This window comes from Hemicordylus capensis, chromosome 3, assembly GCF_027244095.1.
Source record: "Hemicordylus capensis ecotype Gifberg chromosome 3, rHemCap1.1.pri, whole genome shotgun sequence".
NCBI classification, from domain to species: domain Eukaryota; kingdom Metazoa; phylum Chordata; class Lepidosauria; order Squamata; family Cordylidae; genus Hemicordylus; species Hemicordylus capensis.
Window position 1 is genome coordinate 39153316 of NC_069659.1, and position 19769 is coordinate 39173084.

At 41.4% G+C, this 19769-nt stretch overlaps 1 protein-coding gene across 4 annotated transcripts in view; it reads right to left on the reverse strand.

Moving 5' to 3' along the window:
- The window catches only part of FLT1 (fms related receptor tyrosine kinase 1), a 232178-nt gene that overhangs the window by 211458 nt on the left and 951 nt on the right, over positions 1-19769 (reverse strand). For 3 of the 4 annotated variants that reach the window (XM_053305539.1, XM_053305540.1, XM_053305538.1), the window contains exons 2-3: positions 18886-18984; positions 17169-17231 (exon numbers count right to left, since the gene is read on the reverse strand). The gene's annotated coding sequence lies outside the window, so the exon portion shown is untranslated. Of the gene's footprint in view, positions 1-17168; positions 18985-19769 lie in introns of all 4 variants that reach the window. The other variant, XM_053305536.1, reaches the window with a different exon arrangement.

A 19769-nucleotide genomic window follows, 5' to 3' on the forward strand; every position in this document is an offset into this window, starting at 1 on the left:
CTTCCGGGTAGTGAAATCCAAAACGGATTGTGAGCAGCTCCAAAAGGATCTCTCCAAACTGGGGGAGTGGGCGACAAAATGGCAGATGCGGTTCAGTGTTACTAAGTGTAAAGTGATGCACATTGGGACGAAAAACCCCAACTTCAAGTATATGCTGATGGGATCTGAGCTGTTGGTGACGGACCAGGAAAGGGATCTTGGGGTTGTGGTTGACAGCTCGTTGAAAGTGTCGATTCAATGTGCGGCAGCTGTGAAAAAGGCAAATTCCATGCTAGGGATCATTAGGAAGGGGATTGAAAATAAAACGGCTAACATTATAATGCCCTTATACAAAACTATGGTGCAACCACACTTGGAGTACTGCGTACAATTCTGGTCACCACATCTTAAAAAGGACATTGTTGAACTGGAGAAGGTACAGAAGAGGGCAACCAAGATGATCAGGGGCCTAGAGCACCTTTCTTATGAGGCAAGACTACAATACCTGGGGCTTTTTAGTTTAGAAAAAAGATGACTGCAGGGAGACATGATAGAGGTCTATAAAATCATGCATGGCGTGGAGAAAGTGGAGAGAGAGAGATTCTTTTCCCTCTCACACAACACTAGAACAAGGGGTCACTCCATGAAATTGATTGCCAGGAGGTCTAGGACCAACAAACGGAAGTACTTTTTCACACAACGAGTGATCCACTTGTGGAACTCTCTGTCACAGGATGTGGTGACGGCCAACAACCTGGATGGCTTTAAGAGGGGTTTGGATTACTTCATGGAGGAGAGGTCTATCAATGGCTACTAGTCAGAGGGCTGTGAGCCACCTCCAGCCTCAAGGGCAGGGTGCCTCTGAGTACCAGTTGCAGGGGAGTAATGGCAGGAGAGAGGGCATGCCCTCAACTCCTGCCTGTGGCTTCCAGCAGCATCTGGTGGGCCACTGTGCGAAACAGGATGCTGGACTAGATGGGCCTTGGGCCTGATCCAGCAGGGCTGTTCTTATGTTCTTAAGACCAGCTCTCCTCTTGAGAAACTGCTCAATGTAGCAGAGAGTTGAAATTATTGCCAAAGAGTAGGAGGAATGCAAGGGCTTCAAGTCGTCCACAGGAAATTTAAAAACATAGAATTAGAGGGGAAGATGTAATGCAACATCTTGTGTAAACTGTTTGAAGGTATCTACTTCCTTTACAGTATTTAAGCACGGTAATAATGGGCACCATTCTTGAAACTGAACATAGTTTCTTAGAAGCCTTATCTGGGTATCTTTGATGAGTGTGAATTTTCTTCTAGATATAGCAGTGGATATTTCTGTGAATGGTCAGGACACCCCATCAGCATGTGTATATTTTCCTTCTTTCACACACAAAAGTATCTTTGAACAAAGATTAGGTCATTTAGCATCTTTTCTCACATTATGGCATTTTTTAAAAAGCCCTTAATATTAGTCAAAACAAAAACAGTGACTATATGTGTTCAGGGATGTGAGCAGAGAAATAAGAATAAACAAATGTGCCGTCTTGCATATCCTAACAGCAGTTTGCCACAGCATGCTCTTTAGAAACAGCAGGGTACCTAGCCTCAGCTTTTATCAAATAACATTTAGAAGACACCCCAAACACCCCTCCAGTAAACCACAAAGAACCAACAGGGGACTAATAGCCAGTCCTTTATTTTTCAAAATACTCAGCTCTGCCCTAGTAAAAGGGAGAGGGTGTATATGGAAAATTACTGCATGATTTTCTTTGGCTTTATAGTATGGGGGGAAACAAAGAGAAGTGACCCATGCAAGCTGATATACAAAAAAGTAACATTTAAACACATATTTTTATGAGGAAAGATTTGCAGCCTTGTCCCATTCTCTGCATTACATGTTGCAACGTAAGCAGAGATTTGCACCCTATCAGTAAAGTTGCATCCTGTCCAGGCACATATAGCAGAGCTGCCCAAACCTTCATCACCACCTCCATCCCCAATGAAAATCTGCTGCTATACAGTTGTCCATGTTAGGGGTACAGACCCCTTCAGAGATATTGTTCCCTAATCATAAGGTAAAGTTATAGACATTAAAAACTGGTAACTGAGCAAAGAGTCACCTTCTTAAAGTGATGATTCTCTATATTCAGCAGGGGGAGAGCAACTGGCCCTATCCATCCCCAGCACAGCATCCCTCCAGTGGCTGTCGCTGGTGTCTATCTTATGTTTCTATTTGAGACTATGAGCCCTTTGGGGACAGGAAGCTGTATGTATGTATGTATGTATATCTTGATCACTTTGGGGACTTTTGTTGGAAAGCGGTATATAAAGATTTGTCGTATTCGTATATTTATCACTCCTAATCATGAGCACTACCCTTTGGTTCTACAAATCTATTTCTTTCCTTAACAAGGCTTGTGGCTTGTTTGCCTCATTTTCCTTGCCATTACCTAATTCACTCCACTTGAATGATCCACCAAAATGAAAATCATCCTTGCTCACAAGGGAAAGTAGCACAACCTCTACACTTAGTGTTGCTTAACTAAATAATGTCATTAAAATAATAGGCATACATATTTGTAAACTCCATGGATTGATCCAAAGGTGTCCTTCCTACAAAGGAAGATATTTCCATCAGCGAACCTTTGGACCATTAACCTTTGGATCCAAACCATTGTCCCAAATTTTGATCAAAAGGCATACATATGCCACTTTTTCAGAATTTTCTAGCAATAGGCTTAAAACAGTGGTGAACATGCTCATAGCCTCTAGGCTTTGACTACTGCAAAGTGCTCTAGGCTATGACTACTTCATAGGGCATTTGAATGTTGTCCAGAAACTTCAGTTAGTACAAAATTTGGCAGCTACTCCTGTTTTAAAATCATTACATTAGCTGGGAATAGCTTTCTGGGTGAAGAACTGGAAGATTACCATATAAAGCTCTAGATGGCTTGGGCCCAGGTTACCAAATGAAATCCCACCTTTTGCTTGATTTTGCTCATTGTTGTCATCTGGGGAGGTCCTTCAGTTGCCATTTACTCATCTGGAGTTGCCTTCTCCATAGCTGCCCCTAAGCTTTGGAATGTGCTCCCTGCTGATAGGAGGTTCAATTGGAAGCATGGAATATTATCTTTAGGTGACAGATATAAGAAGCTTTGGCTTATAGCTATAGCTGAGAAATTAAGCCACATGCTGCATCTTTGAACAGGACAATCAAAACCATATTCATTTTTTGCAATTTGGCAAGATTTAATATCTAATAGCCAAAGAAATTTTGGTAAAGTCTTTCCTGCTTGTTATATTTAGATTTTGAAAGATATGTGCTTTTCATAAAATGCTTAGATTCATCCGGGTCATCAATCATTCTGGATTGGTAACATTTATATTAATAATTGAGACCTGATTTTTAGGAAGCTAAAGTGTATGAGATATTACGGGGTTTTATGCACTATGTGATTTGTGATATTACATAATATTTTGTTTTTAATAAAGCGGGGGAAACCCTCTTTAGTCTTTCACCCATGTTATTCTTTATTGCCAATTTTATAAGGACACTTGCACCAAATTTATTGCTCCTATTTTAGCCATTTATCCTGGTCACACAGACCAATTTTATTTGGAAATTATGTTGACCAATTTCAAACCTGTAATTTCATATAATGTGGCAAAGTTCTGTTTCATGGCATCGAAGCTCCATAAAGACTGTATTATATTTGAACAGTTTGTGATTTTGTAAACTTAGAAATTTCTTGAATTTTCTTATTAATGTTATTAATTGTTAATCTGGTCTGTGACCGCAATAAACTTACTCCTCCTCCTCTTTGGTCTTGAAGAAGGCCTCGAAGGCACAACTTTTCCAGCAGACTTTTAGATAAAGCTTAACTCTTTGAACAGTTTAAGTATGTGTATGATTATTTCTAAAATGCTACTAGTATAGTTGTTTGGAATATTTCAAAAACATACAACAGTACATGAAGCCCTTTTTCCCGTGGGTTTCCCAGAGTTTCACTTATTCATGGTTTTGGAGCCAGCGTGGTGTAGTGGTTAGAGTGCTGGACTAGGACCGGGGAGACCCGAGTTCAAATCCCCATTCAGCCATGATACTAGCTGGGTGACTCTGGGCCAGTCCCTTCTCTCTCAGCCTAACCTAAGTCACAGGGTTGTTGTGAGGAGAAACTTAAGTATGTAGTACACCGCTCTGGGCTCCTTGGAGGAAGAGCAGGATATAAATGTAAAAAAATGAATGAATGAAAGAAAGAATGAATAAATAAAATACCGGGTCTAGTTTTCTGCAGTATTTGGTTTAGGTTATCCGCAGTTTCTGTGGACACGATCTTTAGTTCCACTTTCAGCATGTGCCTTATATTGGCATGGTTTGAGGGAGGAGCTTTGTGGGTTGTTGAGTTGATGGTGAAGGTTGGAGTGTGTATCGTGGAGGAGTTTGGAGTTTCTTGTGCTTTGGAGTGTCTTTTGGAGCTGCTGCTCAAGGTAAAGTCCAGGTCATCCTTGGGATTGTTCCTCCCAAAAGGGGTGTGTGCGCTTTGTACAGTACTGTATTGGACAGTACAGTTCAGTACAGTACTGTGCCTTATACTGTACTGAGTCAGACCATTGGTCCATCTAGCTCAGTGCTGTATTGCTTACACAGACTGACAGCAGCTTCTCCAAGGTTGCAGACAGGAGTCCCTCTCAGCCCTGTCTGGAGATTCTAGGGAGGGAACTGGAACCTTCTGCATGCAAGCATGCAGGTACTCTTCCTAGAGCAGTCTCATCCCCTAAGGGGAATATCTTACAGTGCTCACATGTAGTCTCCCATCCAAACGCAAACCAGGGGAGGCCCTGCTTAGCAAAGAGGACAATTCATGTTTACTACCACAAGACCAGCTCTCCTCCCTGGGGGGCTGGTAAGGGTTCGGTGACTTTTCAGAGCTGGAACAAGGACTAAGTTGGTTTGGGGGATCATTACTGCAGTAGCTGGAGAGTCGGGGATCTGGAGCAGCCAAAGTACAGTGCGGTATTCCTACTTATTTCTGCTCTCCCCTCGTCCACTTTGGGTTTTTTTATGATTTTGGGCCTCTTGTATATTGTACATATACGTCTTAGATACAGGAATAGTTTCAACCACTTTTTGTTCAAATCATTTTGGAAACCGTACATAACAATAAGAAAAAATATAAGCAGAAATGTATTGGTATTGCTTAAATCACTATAATAAGTTATTATTGAATAATCAAATGTTAGTAGAAGTGAATAGCCAAAACGAATTTAAAAATATTTTCATATGAAAGAAATTTCATGGAATCAAAATAAATATGCATAGTCATTGGCAGAAATTGTCACTAAATTTTTAGAGGAAGTCCAGTTGAAAATTAGTAGTCCTTTAGAGTAACTCCTGAATAGTACTTTTGAGTAATTTTGTCAGAGGATGTAATTTAGTGCATTTTATATAGAAAATGAAATTAAGTACACAGATAATTTCACTAAGTGTCAGAAAATGGCTAGACAAAACGCAAAGCAATTTCAAGTCTAAGGAGAATAACAGATTAGTGCATTAGATTTTCATATTTAGCACAGTATGATCCTGGCTTGGATTAAGAAAAAAAAAGCTGATTGTCTCCATGTAATGAGGAATGAATGTCTAAAATGAAAAGTGAATGCCCGAGCAATATTATGCAGTTGTCAGCATCCTTTGAAGAAGATCCAGGACTGGAAGCCAGTGTTGGCTGTAGGTCTGGATTTAGAGGCTCTGGGGAAAGGCCCACTGCTAATGTGCATTTCACGGTGTGTGTGATGTTTGTTTTAGAATAGCATCAGATCATGTGGCATATATAGAACTGTGTATCTTTTAGAATGCACGGGTACAAATTCTGAAGAATATTACCATGGAGTTGAGTTTCCATGAATTATATTGTTTCTGAGTTTCAGACTGCATCCACATGGTCAGGAAAATCAATGTGCTGAGCAAAGAGGCACCTTTTAAAAGTTGTGATTCTCTTTATTTAGCAAGGGGGAGAGCAACTGGCCCTATCCATCCTCAGCATAGCATCCCTCCAGTGGATGTTGCTGGTGTCTAGCTTATGTTTCTTTTTTAGATTGTGAGTCCTTTGGGGAAAGGGAGCCTGTTTGTTTGTTTGTGTTTATATCTATGTAAACCACTTTGGGACTTTCTGTTGAAAAGCGGTATATAAATATCTGTCATATTTCTGCTGGACATTCTTAAGTCTACCACTATTGCCAGTAAATATATGGCTGTATTTACAATTTATCTCCATTACAGAAAACATATTGCAGTTCATATATTGACTAATAATCCACACCTACATACCATTTTAAACACATATTCTATTTATTCTAGTTATTTTATTCTAGTTATTTTCATATAAAATCCTTATTTAACATAGTGTTCACCTATACCTCAATTACAATGAATTGTTGAAATGTAATTTTTGTGTGGATAAATGATCGTTAGTGTGGATAAATGATAGTTAATCTACACAGAATTAAGGCTAGATTAAATTGTTGGATCCGAGTCTAAAAACTCCCCAGAGTTCTTAATTAGCATGGTATCGGAGACATTTTAGAAAAAACAGGAACCAATCCCATGATCTCATAATAGTGGCACCATCTAACTTTGTTGTGCCATAATAATACCAATTCACCCAGTTGCATCATCCTTGAAACATGGAACAACCAAGTTTTGACATCAGCACAAAGCAATCGTTTTTGACTTTATGGCAGTGGGGGCTGACATCATGACTAATGAAGCATGTGTGTTAGAAGGTGTTATGGGAATGCAAGGAAATGCATGCAGTTCTCTGTGTGCCCACATTTCATGTGCATTGTTGCAAAATGGAGCGAGTGGGGACTTCTTGCACAGCACTTTCCCTTCCTTCTGAAGCCCTCTGCCACCACAGAAACACATCACAGCCCTCTGTGACATGTTTCCACAGCAATAGAGGACTTGAATTGGAAGGGAATGTGTTTTGCAAGAAGTCCCCACTCACTCCAATGTGCAACGATGTACATGGAATGCAGGCACATGGAATGCAGGCACATGGAGCGGCGCACATTCCCCCCACAACCCCATAACGTCCTTCATTAGTCACTATGCCAGCCAATATTCTTATATGCAAGATATTATTTATTTATTTATTACATTTCTATACCGCCCCATCAAAAGGCTCTGGGTGGTGCACAACAAGTAAAATACAAGAACAAACACCATTTAAAAGAAACATGTTAAAACAATATAAAGACAAATTTAAACCAGTTCAGAGCGATTTAAAACCAATTAAAAATACTTTAAAACAATTTCAAAACCTTGGAAGGCCAGGCCAAACAAGCAAGTCTTTAGGGCACTCTTGAAGGCCAACAATGAGCCCAAATTAAAGTTGTGCACAGAACAGGTTCGGAGGCCCTTCATGGGCCGGCTGTTTGGCCCTTCCTAGGGCATTTCCCCGCCAGCGCTGCCTTTTAAACCAGTCTGGCAGGGCGGCAGCATACCTCCTTTCGCCCCGCAACCTCCTCACACCAGAAGTTGCTGCTGCGCATGAGCACCTTTAGGCAGTGAATGCCATTTCCTGATGATGATGATGATGATGATGATGATGATGATGATGATAAGGAGAAATAGATTTGGGTGTCATCAGCATACTGATAACATCCTGCACCAAATATCCTGATGACCTCACCTGGTGACATCACGGGCTTGCAACACTGTATTATAATTGTACAGGTGCATTGGAGCGCCTCGCAGTTCCCAGAGGTCGCTGAGCCGGATGGTCACACTCAGTGGCTGTTCCTGCTCTGCCCACCCCGGGGGGGGGAGGCCTGCTCACCTAACCCCACAGGTGGCTCTAATATTGGGGAGGAGTCACAGTGGCAGGGAGGGGGGCTCATGGCGGAGGGGCTCATGGCAGTGGAAGGAGGCCCCCTCGGGCCTTGGATGCCATGGAACAGAACCCCAAGGTCCGGGGGGCTCACGGAGGGGGTAAGAGCGCCTCTGAGCACCGCAGCTATGTGCGGCCTTTTGGAGAGTGAGCACCACTACCAGAAAAGTGATAGGACGGGGGACGAAAAGCTAAGGAGCTGCTTACCTGCTTTTTAATGGAACCGCTCCCCACCCAACTGGCAACTGCCTGAGCAATCCATGCACATCCCTACTGTATTTGCAGAGGCTTCCTTACTCCTCCCAATCCCACATCAGGCACATTAGTTATATTGGCATAAGCCATTTTGCTCACCATACATCACTACTGTGCTGGAATATCAAGGCATTTCCAGATAATCTGGATGTAGTATAACAAAAATGCAATTATTATGCATTTGTTATGAGGATGTGGTAGAACACTAGGAATGCTGCAGACCACAATATATTGCCCTAGAAACGCCGTTCTTTTTTGCCCACACACCCCACTCAGAAGCTTGGTGCATCAGTTGTAAAAGAGCGGAATGCAATTGCAAAAGTGCCATGGATACCTCCTGTTACACAGTGCTCATGATCTCACTGGTAATGAGTAACGCATGCTCCTCTTCCCCTTGTCCATATAACTTCTGGCACCTTTATTAAGTTTAACCTGAGAGATCCCCTCACTGTATCACTCAACTTTAAACATATTGCACATAATACTGAAACACTGTTAAACCATGCCAAATACCATTTTAAGCCATGTACCATACTCTGAATATTTCCCTATATCTTCCTTATTTACTATAGTTTTCACCTATACCTCAATCAAATTGAATAATCAAACACACGTACATTTTAAATATTTCCTATATTTTATAGCTATATATATGCCGACTTACAACATTTGCACATTCACAAAACAGTGCTACTGTACTGTAAAACAAAAAATACCAGCATCTAACAAAATGTTGGAAAAGCTGCCAGGCAGGCATGTACAGCATAACCAAAGCTTTAGTGTGCTTGGCTACTGAGCAGCCCCTAGTGATCAGTTGCAAATGTTACACCCCCCCAAATTTGCTTTCACAGCAACAGAACAACACAGTGAACTTTGTTAGTTCCTCCTGTTCACTCTTTGATTCACTACTTCTGTGGGATTTCTTTGTAGATGGCTAATATTTCATTTATTTATTTATTTAACACATTTGCATACCACCCAAAATGCAAGTCTCTGGGCAGTTTACAACAAAACAATAAAAACAACAAATAAAAAGGTTAAAAATTACAACAATTTAAAATGTAAAATGTTAAAACTATTAAAAACACAATTAAAACAGTATCTAATTGAAAGCCTGGGTGAACAAATGTGTCCTGACTGCCTTTTAAAAAGTTGTAAGAGATATATGACTTGTAGAACTGACATAGTATCGTTATTGAGCCTCTGGATGGGGCAGTTTATAAATATAAAATAAAATAATAAATAAATAAAGATTTCCCTGGTTCAAGTATCACCTCTGCCATGAATTTACTAGGTGGTCTCAAGCAAGCCACTCCCTCTCAGCTTCAATAAAGGGATAATAATACTCATTTACCTTACAGGGTTGTTGTAAGGACTACAAGAAGATAGTACATGTAAAACCCTTTGCATACTCCCAAAAGTGCTGTACAAAAGTTAAGTATTATTAAGTGTCCAAGATCCTTCCTCAAAGTGAAAGGAAAGATGGACTCTAGTCCTTAACAGCCTTATGATTCTATGGAGGAGCGGGGTATAGATAAGAATATGGCAGAAAAGAAACACAGAGTAAACAAGATGTTGCATGAAATGAAAACACAAGAACTGTATATACATTATGTGAGATATTGCAGATATGCAGCCACGCATTACCTATGATACTTGGTTAGACTGAAACCATTAGATTGGAACATGATTTTTTTTTAAGCAATGTTTTTTCTGACATACAATTAAACTACATTGTCAAGAAGGCTTTGGTGATTTGCCATACGGCTGGCTGCTCTAGCACAGAAGCTTTACACCCTGTGCTACTCTGATGCTATTAACATTTCATTAAACGTTACTAGAAAATTTAGCATTAATATGTTGAAAGCTGAAACAATTGCTAATCGTAAGCAAACAAAACAATCTGGTTTTGTAATATACTAGCAAGAACCCTCTTTTCACTGCAGTCTTTAAAAAAAAATACTTTCACCAGTTTCAGGAAAGGGTGGGTTCAAGTAGGGGTTTCCTGAGGCGTTCAGAACACGATTATAACGTAGCAGTGTGTTAAAAGGGGCCCCTAGAGAGTCTTGTTTTGGAACAAACTGACGCCTACACATTATTTTCTTTGCTACGTTTTGCAGTGTCGTGTGAAATTTATTTTTAATCTTTAGCAAAACATGCCTGTGTTTATCTAAAATTCAAAAAAGGCTAAATAATTTAAAACAAAATCACTTTTCAAATAATTACATGTACAATGAACACTGAAACATAAAAGTCTAATGCAAGTTAACAAGAAAGAGTTGGTAAAGGATCAAAGAGAATGTGTTTATTTTATTTCATGAAGGCAAATAAAAAGAACTTTCACTAGGTTCATGAATGGCTGTTGACAAAGTCTTCACAGGAGAAATCTTTCACCAACAGGATAAAGTCTTTTTCCCATAGAGTTTCATATACATGGAACAGAGTGTTCACTGACATTAGAAAGGTATAATGTTAATCAAGAGGGATTTTGATTTTTAGTGGTAGGTTACAGCACCTTCTTGAAGAGGACTACCTTTTACTAGGTTTTTTATATTTCTAGGCTGAGAACGCAACCACTTCATGAGTAGTCCTACTGAGACCAAGATTCTATTCCTGAGTAAGTGGTTTTGTAACACCAGTTTTACAAAATGAAATGCCCTGTCAAGTTTACAATGTACATGCTTAAGACTGTAATCCTATGCACACTTCACTGGGAATAAACCTCACTCAACACAGCAGTACTTAATTCCAGAGTCTATCTTCCATGATACTAATAGAAGGCACCACAACCACAAGTGGCTCCTCCCTGCTTGGGCCTCTGGGACAGTAAGATCTCTGATCCCAGGAGAAAGGAACATCTCAACCACACAACTGCCATTCTATACCACCAGTGGCAGGCAGGCACTGCAAGCAGAACACCTGGCTCTCCCCTGCCTTAGTGCCTGCTGAAGAGGAGAAAGGAAAGAGAGACTGGGGTTTCGGGTAATTTAGCTGTGCCCCAAGAGAGAACAACAGTGGCCCATGATGGTCGCTTCCAGGCAGAGACTTGTTCTATCTGCCCTCCTTAGAAGCACTGCTGCTGAGAAGAATGGCCGCAGTGGGGCTTGACGGGTGGCAGGAATTGGCCACAAGCCATGAGGGAATTAGAACAACTGGCTGTTATCACAACCTCTGGGACAAGGAACTATTTCTCAGTGCCTCCTGTGAGCTCTTGAGAGCAGATGCACTGAGGAAGAGCGTGGCAGTGACCAGCAACCTTAGAGGAGGGCTTCCTTCATCTGGTCCCCTTAGCAGCATTACTGCTAAGGAACAGTGGTATAATAGCATAATTGGTACTGTGTTCTTTCCTAATTATTATTATGTGTTTGTAAACTGCCTTGGGGTCCAGGGACAAAAAGCATGTAAATAAACAAATATTGACCAGATTGGGCTGCAAGTCATTTGGAGCACTGAATGATGGCATGGCTGGAACCAGTTTTACATGCAGACTAAATTCCAGTCTCCCACACAGACTTGGGCCATTTGATCTCTTTTTATATTCAACTGCTATTAAAACCAGAGAATTCACTCTGCCGATAGCCATTATTTTCCTAAGACCCTATTGCTATTATCAATTAGGAAAATGACTGGGGGAAAGCAACTTTCTATCCCTGAGGATTACTGAGAAAAGTTTCAAAAACATACAGCCATTGCATTACAGTACATAAAACAAAGAAATCCTCATGAGTAGGGCTTCCAGCCCTACATTGCACAAAGCCTCTCATTTCTGAGCCTCTTTGCTATTCTTCCCCATTTACTTCCTTATTCTTTACCATCACAGTCCTTGCCAAAATATTCCAATTGCTGTACAAGCTTAATGAAGTGGTCACAGCTATGCAAATTAAGTTCAGCTTGTGCCAACATATCTAACATGTGGAATGCATTTTCAAGAGCAGTCCTTTGATGCAGAATTTATATTGGGGTGCATGGTTGAATATTAAAGTTGCCCAGTCTTGAATAGATCAGAAGAGAGTTGGAAATAACTATTTCTGTATGCAAGCAGATAATTGAAAACACTCAATAGAAAGATTTCTTTAGCACTGGAAATAAAAATATGTAGCAAACCTAGAAAAGGGTTGACTTTCCAGAAGTTAGATGAGTGGAGAGGGACCAACTTATGTTATTCACTACTCATGCTCTTACAGATAAAATTGAAAGGCTCTGGAACAATCTTCATGAGCATTACAAGAACACAGTAGTCAGAACATAAAGAAATAAATACTATAGTGACAATATAATTAACCTCTTGAAGGATAGCTAATTAATAATTTTAGTTTTATCCACAAAGTAGAAACATGTGATTGGAATTCTTCCAGAAGTTACATACCTGCCAAGATTTCAGAATGAGAAATAGGGACAATGGGCAAAAAGAAATAGCCCCCCCCCACCAAAAAAAAAGCACTTCCTCCCACGCCTGCTGGGCAGGCATTGAGCCCTTTCTCACAACCAGTGAAGAGGACTCCAGAGCAGGCTGTGGGGAAGGCAGGTTAGACTTACCTTCCCTGCAGATGACCACTCCTCCTGTGCTGGGTGCGCTCCCTGTGCTCCCAGGCAGTGGGGAGGGTCAGGGGCTGGGATATGTTGTCCCAGCCCCTGGAAATACCATAATGCACTGTGCGAGTGTGCAGTGCATCATGGAGATCACCCCTCCCCTCCCCGGGCTCCTCAGTCTGGCAGCCACAGTTGCAAGGCTAACGGACGAACAGAAAAATGAGGTTAGTGCTCGCTCTCCTAACCTTATTTTGAAGGGAGGCTTCTTAGGTGGATTTGCTGCAATGGTGCCACCAGGATCGGCCTGATCCTGGTGGTTCACAGGGACATGCAAAACTGGGCTTGGTTCCTCTAGGCAAATTTTGCACATGTGTGTGAATAGCCTCAGTATGTAAATAGCTAGTAGATGGCAACAAGCCAAAGCAACCATCTGATCTCAGAAGATCTCATAAAATCAAAATCAGTGCTTTGCCAAATAATCTGACCCTTTCTGCAGGGATATATATATCAGCTGAAAAAATTAATATTCTGAAGAGCAAAGAATACAACAGAGATTCAAAGTCAGTGCTTTATCAAATAATCCTACCCTTTCTACAGAGATACGAAGCAAGTGCTCTCTTAAATGAATCAGACCTTGTTTTCCTGCAGGGAAATCCATACGCTCTGAGAGAGAGATCCCATGGCCAGGCTCTCCATGACAGTCTCCTCCCTCAAAGCTGTGTCTCAGACAACTCTCTGAAGGGAGGGCGAGGAGGGAGGTGGTGGAAATTGGAATTTTTCATTGCGTTGTCATGAGCTGGGAAACATGGTAGTAATTCATGGCTGACCTGGATAAATCGGGGCAGTTGGCAGGTATGAAGTGATATAGCTGTACTAATTATTATAAGGCCTTTGATCCTGCATTGCAGATAGTGCCCAAGCATAATGCCTTGTCCCTGGTAGCTAACCTCCTAAAACAAGGCATGAAAGCTTCATTTTTTCGTCTGTGGACATAGAGCTGATGTGACTTGCCAAAAAGCTCCAGTTTTGTCGCATCTGTCCAAAAGACATTTTCCCAGAAGCATTGTGGTTTGTCAATATGAATTTTAGCAAATTCCAGCCTGCTTTTTAATGACAAAACTGGACCTTTTTGGCAAGTCACATCAGCTCTATGTCCACAGACGAAAAAATGAAGCTTTCATAGAAAAGAACACCATACCTCCTGTGAAACATGGAGGAGACTCGGTTATGTTTTGGGGCTGCTTTGCTGCAGCTGGCATGGGCTGTCTTGAGTCTATGCAGGGAACAATGAAAATCTCAAGATTATCAAGACATTCTGGAGTGAAACATACTGCCCAGGGTCAGAAAGCTCTGTCTCAGTCGCAGGTCATGGATCCTCCAACAGGATAATGACCCAAAACACACAGCTAAAAGCACCCGAGAATGGCTAAAGACAAGACATTGGACTATTCAGAAGTGGCCTTCTATGAGCCCTGATTTGATGATTTGAATTCTATTGAACATCTATGGAAAGAACTGAAACATGCAGTCTGGAGAAGGCACCCTTCAAACCTGACACAGCTGGAGCAGTTTGCTCAGGAAGAGTGGGCCAAACTACCTGTCGACAGGTGCAGAAGTCTCATTGAGAGCTACAAGGGTCGCTTGTTTACAGTGACTGCCTCTAAAGGTTGCACAACAAAATATTAGGTTAAGGGTCCCATCATTTTTGTCCAGGCCATTTTCATTTGTGTTATTATTTGAAATATTCTGTTGCATCAAAACTCTAAAGGAAAATCTGATTTTTGTTAAAGACAGAATAAACAATGATGGGTGCCAATTACATTTGTCGGTTTCAAGTTATTTCAGAGACAATTGTGGGTTCTTTTTTCGTGGAGGGGTACCAACACATTTGTCCACGTGTGTAGAAGACAGCCCTTCAAAGCATAAGATGCCGTATCCAAAGCAAGCTAGTCATGGCAAAGTCCCTTTGAAATTAATGGGACAAGTTAGTCATTGACCTATTGATTTCAATGGTGCTGAGACATGACTAACTTTCTTGGATAAACCCTGTATTATAAATACTTGTCTTCAAATGAAACTATCGTACCTTGGGCTTATTTCATGACTATATAAACACAAGGACACCATGTTTTGTTCCCAGCTCTGAAGACTGCGGAAAATCTACACCACATACATGTCTGCAGCAAAGAAACAATTCAGTCTAAACTATCTCCAAGTGTGCTGTGAGATTAAAAGACCATCCTCTGTGCCCCTTAGCGGAAGGATGGGAAATAAATTATAAATTTCACAAATTGGCTGAAACAAAGGAAAAAACTTTGTTGCGGAGGAAAACCTTGTAAGCAAAACATCTCATTTCTATTTACTCTAGTTATATCTAGAAGTTTATCTTAGTGTGGAAGTCTGCCTTTAAAGGAAAATGAAATCTTTAGTACAACAGTACATTCCATTATGCTATGCAGCCTAAACATGATGATGTTAATAATGTACGTGTAATGATGGTGTCCTGTCTATATCCTACAAGGACAACTTTGAAATGTAAATGTTTTATCTCTATAGTCATATCCTGGTCAACAAACTCAAATAAATAAATATATTTAGGGAGAAGCCTGAGTTTTCTAGAAGCTGCAACTTAATTGGAACTTGGCATCAATTTGTTTTTTGTTTAGTTCATCCCATATCTTGTTAAAATCACTTAAATATGATTTAGTACTGATTTGTCTACTATATTGTTAGACAAATATAATGGACAGACAGTGATGTGATGAAAATTGTTCTAATCAAGCATGTTGGGATACTGTACAGTGCTGAGTATACAAAAGGTGCTGAAAAAACACCTCTGCCTAGGAGTTTGGGGATGGGCGAAAGGTGTGAATGGAGGAAGAAGCACAGAAGCAGGAGCAACTGCATTGGCACATATAATTGCTGAACCATGGCATACCATTGCTCCCTCAAATTTTACTTTGGGTTGCTAGTGGGTGGGTGGAGGCATGGTGCTAATGCTGTCAGCAATAGGTGTAATAGGTTTGGGCTTCATAAGACTAGCAGGAGTGGACACTATTTTGTCTCTCGATTAGGCTGCATTCCACTGCCACAATTTTGTCTCTCATTCCTGCAACATTTTCTTTGAGGTTTGGGCAAGAAATGGCATAGCATTATTGTCGGGTTCTGACAAAAACAAGTTACAGTATATTATTTATTTATTTGATTTCTACACCTTATTATATAGTATATAATAAATATTATATATTTATTTTATATATTGGAAATATTAAGAAAATATCAGAGAATACATGACACAATATTCAGGTTAAACTGTTTTGTTAAAGAGGGGATATGGACCAAAGAAGGGATTGGATAACATTAAGTAGTCCTGATTAAGGAAGGGTGGGGCTATGAGATGTTTCATAGTTGTCAACCATGGGATATAGCACCTGTTGCTAAACTATAGGAGACAACAGTAACTGCATAAGGACTTGTTTTCTGCTTACATTGTTGCTAGCACTGGAACCGTCATAAAACCACAATCTCATGGGTTTTTGTCAGAAAGAGTGTAACATGGGATTTGGCCTTCAACTATAGGAACATAGGAAGCTGCCATATACTGAGGCAGACTATTGGTCTATCTAGCTCAGTATTGTCTTCACAGACTGGCAGCGGCTTCCTCAAGGTTGCAGGCAGGAATCTCTCTCAGCCCTATCTTGGAGAAGCCAGGGAGGGAACCTGAAACCTTCAGCTCTTCCCAGAGCGGCTTCATCCCCTGAGGGGAACATCTTACAGTGCTCACACTTCTAGTCTCCCATTCATATGCAACCAGGGCAGACCCTGCTTAGCTATGGGGACAAGTCATGCTTGCTTACCACAAGATATAGGTTTGGGGAAGAAAGTACTAGAAAATTGTAAATGGAATGCAAATTCAGAAATTGACACAAAATAGATTTAAGATTTTCAGCAAGTTAACCTTATCTCCATTGAACCACAAAAGTCAAACCTCCAAGCCTCCAGAGAATGATCTCCAAGCACATGTTCTGATATGTATTTCATCTGTATATAAGTTGTCCCCACATAGTGATCCCTTCGAGACACATGCATGAAAGTAGCATGCTAATCCATCCTAATCGCCGTATCAGTTGCAGTCCAAATGGGTTATTATTTTGTGCATCGGGCAGTGTTCTTAAAATTTCCTTCCTAAATTCCCACAAGTTTTATGAAATGTATGCTCAAGAACAGGGGTATTTATGCATACCTAATTTAGGCAGACTCACTGTAATATCTCCACCAATACCAATGGATTGGCCCCTACTCTCCATTTTGGCTTCTATTGACCACTATTGTTCTATACTTTGTTAGGTAAAAGGGAGGGGAAACCCCAAATGCCTCTGAATTAAACCTTATTCCTAGCCCAACCTATTTGGGCTAGGCCTATGTCAAAGGCTCTTGTTCCAATGTCTTTTGAAAGTTGGAGAAGGCTAGAAAAAAGACTTGTGCTGCTCTTTGTGATGGAAATCTATTACCAGTTTCCCCCTCCTTTCTTACCTGGTTCGGTGCCTAGCCTATTCCATTTTCATTTCTTTTGATGTACATTGTGCAGAAAGTCTCCTAGGATACATTTGACACAAAGAAAATGACAAATTCCTCACAATAACTACAATTTTAATAACTGTTGACTTTTAAAAATCTATACCCCAGAAGATGCTTCTGGTATGTGACACATGAATTAATGTCAGTTTAAGAGGGATATTTTGGCAAAAGGTGGCAGGAATGTGAGATCCGCAATCTGCAGAAAAAGGGGAGGGGATGACAAGATAGGCACTTGGTGGAGAAGTCCCCACACATCAAGTGATCAAAAAGTATTTGCACAAGCACATGGAGTCCTGGTGGCACTATGAACTGGGCAACCTGGTTCATTCCCAATGAAGAAAACACATGCTTGGGAGTGATACCCAAGGTCTGGGCTGAAAGTCAGCTCCTGGAATTCTTGAATGGATCTGCTCTATTTTTTGTATAAACTAGTAGGGGAAGCGGGGTCCAGGCCTCGCCCTTGGGAGCAAGCATGCAGTCTCTGGCATTCCTCATGAGAAGAACCATCTTGAGGTACACTGGGATGGTGTTTCAGGGACTGAATCATTAATAATATGTGACGAAGCCCCTTCTCCCAAGGACCGCTCTCCAATGAGAATGACAGGCCATAGAGACATATGTGCCAGAGGGCTGTTGCGGCCCAGCCCTGTTGCTAGAGCCACGCAAGCCCTGGGGAAGGGTACTACATCAGCACCTTTCAAGGTCACGGCGACTGGCAACAGGAGTGAAAGTGCTCACTCTGGCAGTCTGGTTGTCCCCTGGCACATATGCATGTTGATTCTTCCCCAGTACAGCCACCTGGCTTGCCAAGGATTGCTAAAAATAGGGGCTCCCTTCACACGATTCCCCACCATGGCCAAAATGCATACGCCACAACGTCCCAACCTGGGAATTTTGAATGTGTACTAGGAGCCATCCCCAATCTAGCAGGACTGAGCCCACAGGGAAACAGCAGGACACATGAAGCAGCCCAGACTCCTTGTAGCGGTTCAGTGTGGAGGGGAAGGCAAAGATTATGAGTTCTATTTTTAAACAGATATACCAAGGGCCCCACACCAGCGGGGGGCCCTATAGTTGGACAGCCTAACTCATGAGGATATAGTTCGACGAAGACCTGAAGTTCATGGAGCTTCTGGTCCTTCCCAGTGGACTGGCCCTCTCATGAGAGGGCTAATCCCCAGCCAGCAAGCCAACCTAGGGGCAGGAGTGTGTTGGGGGTTCCTGGACTGCTTTGACCAGGTCTGCCGTCAGCAAGAGCATCCTTTGTCACAGTGGACCAGATCCCAGGATCCTATTCCCTCCTAGGAAGTCATCATCATCCCACCTCGGAGTTAACAGAAAAACAGTGCCTCCTCAATCTCCCTGTTACCAGTAATTGTGCTTGTGTTGGTAATTTGCTTTAGCTGCGGGGCTCTTATGAGGGTAGCGGTGCAAGTGGTGTGAGGGAAAGAATTTAAATGTCACTTAGAGGGGTTTAAATGCCATTTCCCTGCTGAGGGTGGGTAGCCCATGCCGAAAAGCCACAATCGCACCAGGCACCTCGCCTTTAAGATCATGGCCAATGGCTGCTGATGACCTTGCCTGCAGTCTGGCAAGTGCTCTGGAGCTTGCTGGGATGCGGCTTCGGCGAACTAGGAAGTGGGAGGGGCTCCTCTGCCCTGAAACAGGTTACCTGACCCGGGTTGGAAGACTGTCTGCGGGACGATTCCAGGGTTCAAGGATTAAACTTTGGTTAGTCAATTTGCAGTTTCACGGTATGTCCAAAGGTGGCCTAAAGAAGAAACAGAGTTTGAAATCAAAGTTTCGTTCTTCAGTTGTGCATGCTAATCATGATTTGTTGTTTGTTTTGCTGTGAAAACTGTAGTGCTTTCACATAATGTATAGTTTCCTCACAAATAATATAAATTTTGATCACCCATGATTGTGGCAGAGTGAAGTCTATAAACTCTCCAACTGTTTCAAATGAAGAAAATAGGGGCGCTCTTGTATGTTTGTAACGCTCTTATTCTCATGCCAGTTACTACTTTAACTGCTACCTCACACACATACATATAGTACACACAATATTATTCTTCTGTGTCTATTTATGTTAACTGCAGCAGCCTGACTCAGTTGTGAAGCATTGTGGCACAGTAAAATATACAGAGCTGTGGTATTGTGTGAAATCATGTATTTTCTAGGTGTAAGAGAATTCACCAACTTTGGGACAATGCTCTTCATTTGGTGAGTAGAAACCACAAACTGAGACATGCTGGCCTAAAATGGGGCACAACCCCCATTTTGTTTTGGCTGTGGTGTGTGTGTTTGTTTAAACATTTATAGCCCGCCCCCCCCCCAGTGCACTACTGCTCAGCGGGGGGCAGCTCACAACAATAAAACAGATACAGGATACAATGAAAATAATAAAATTAACCAAATTAAACAAACATGTTAAAAGTCAGATTAAGAACCACAATAGTTATTAGGTTCAAATTAAAAATTATTTTTAAAAGCTAAAAATGGGAAATTATAAAAAAAAGCTAAAGAACCAGATATAACTAAAAACGGAGCATTAAA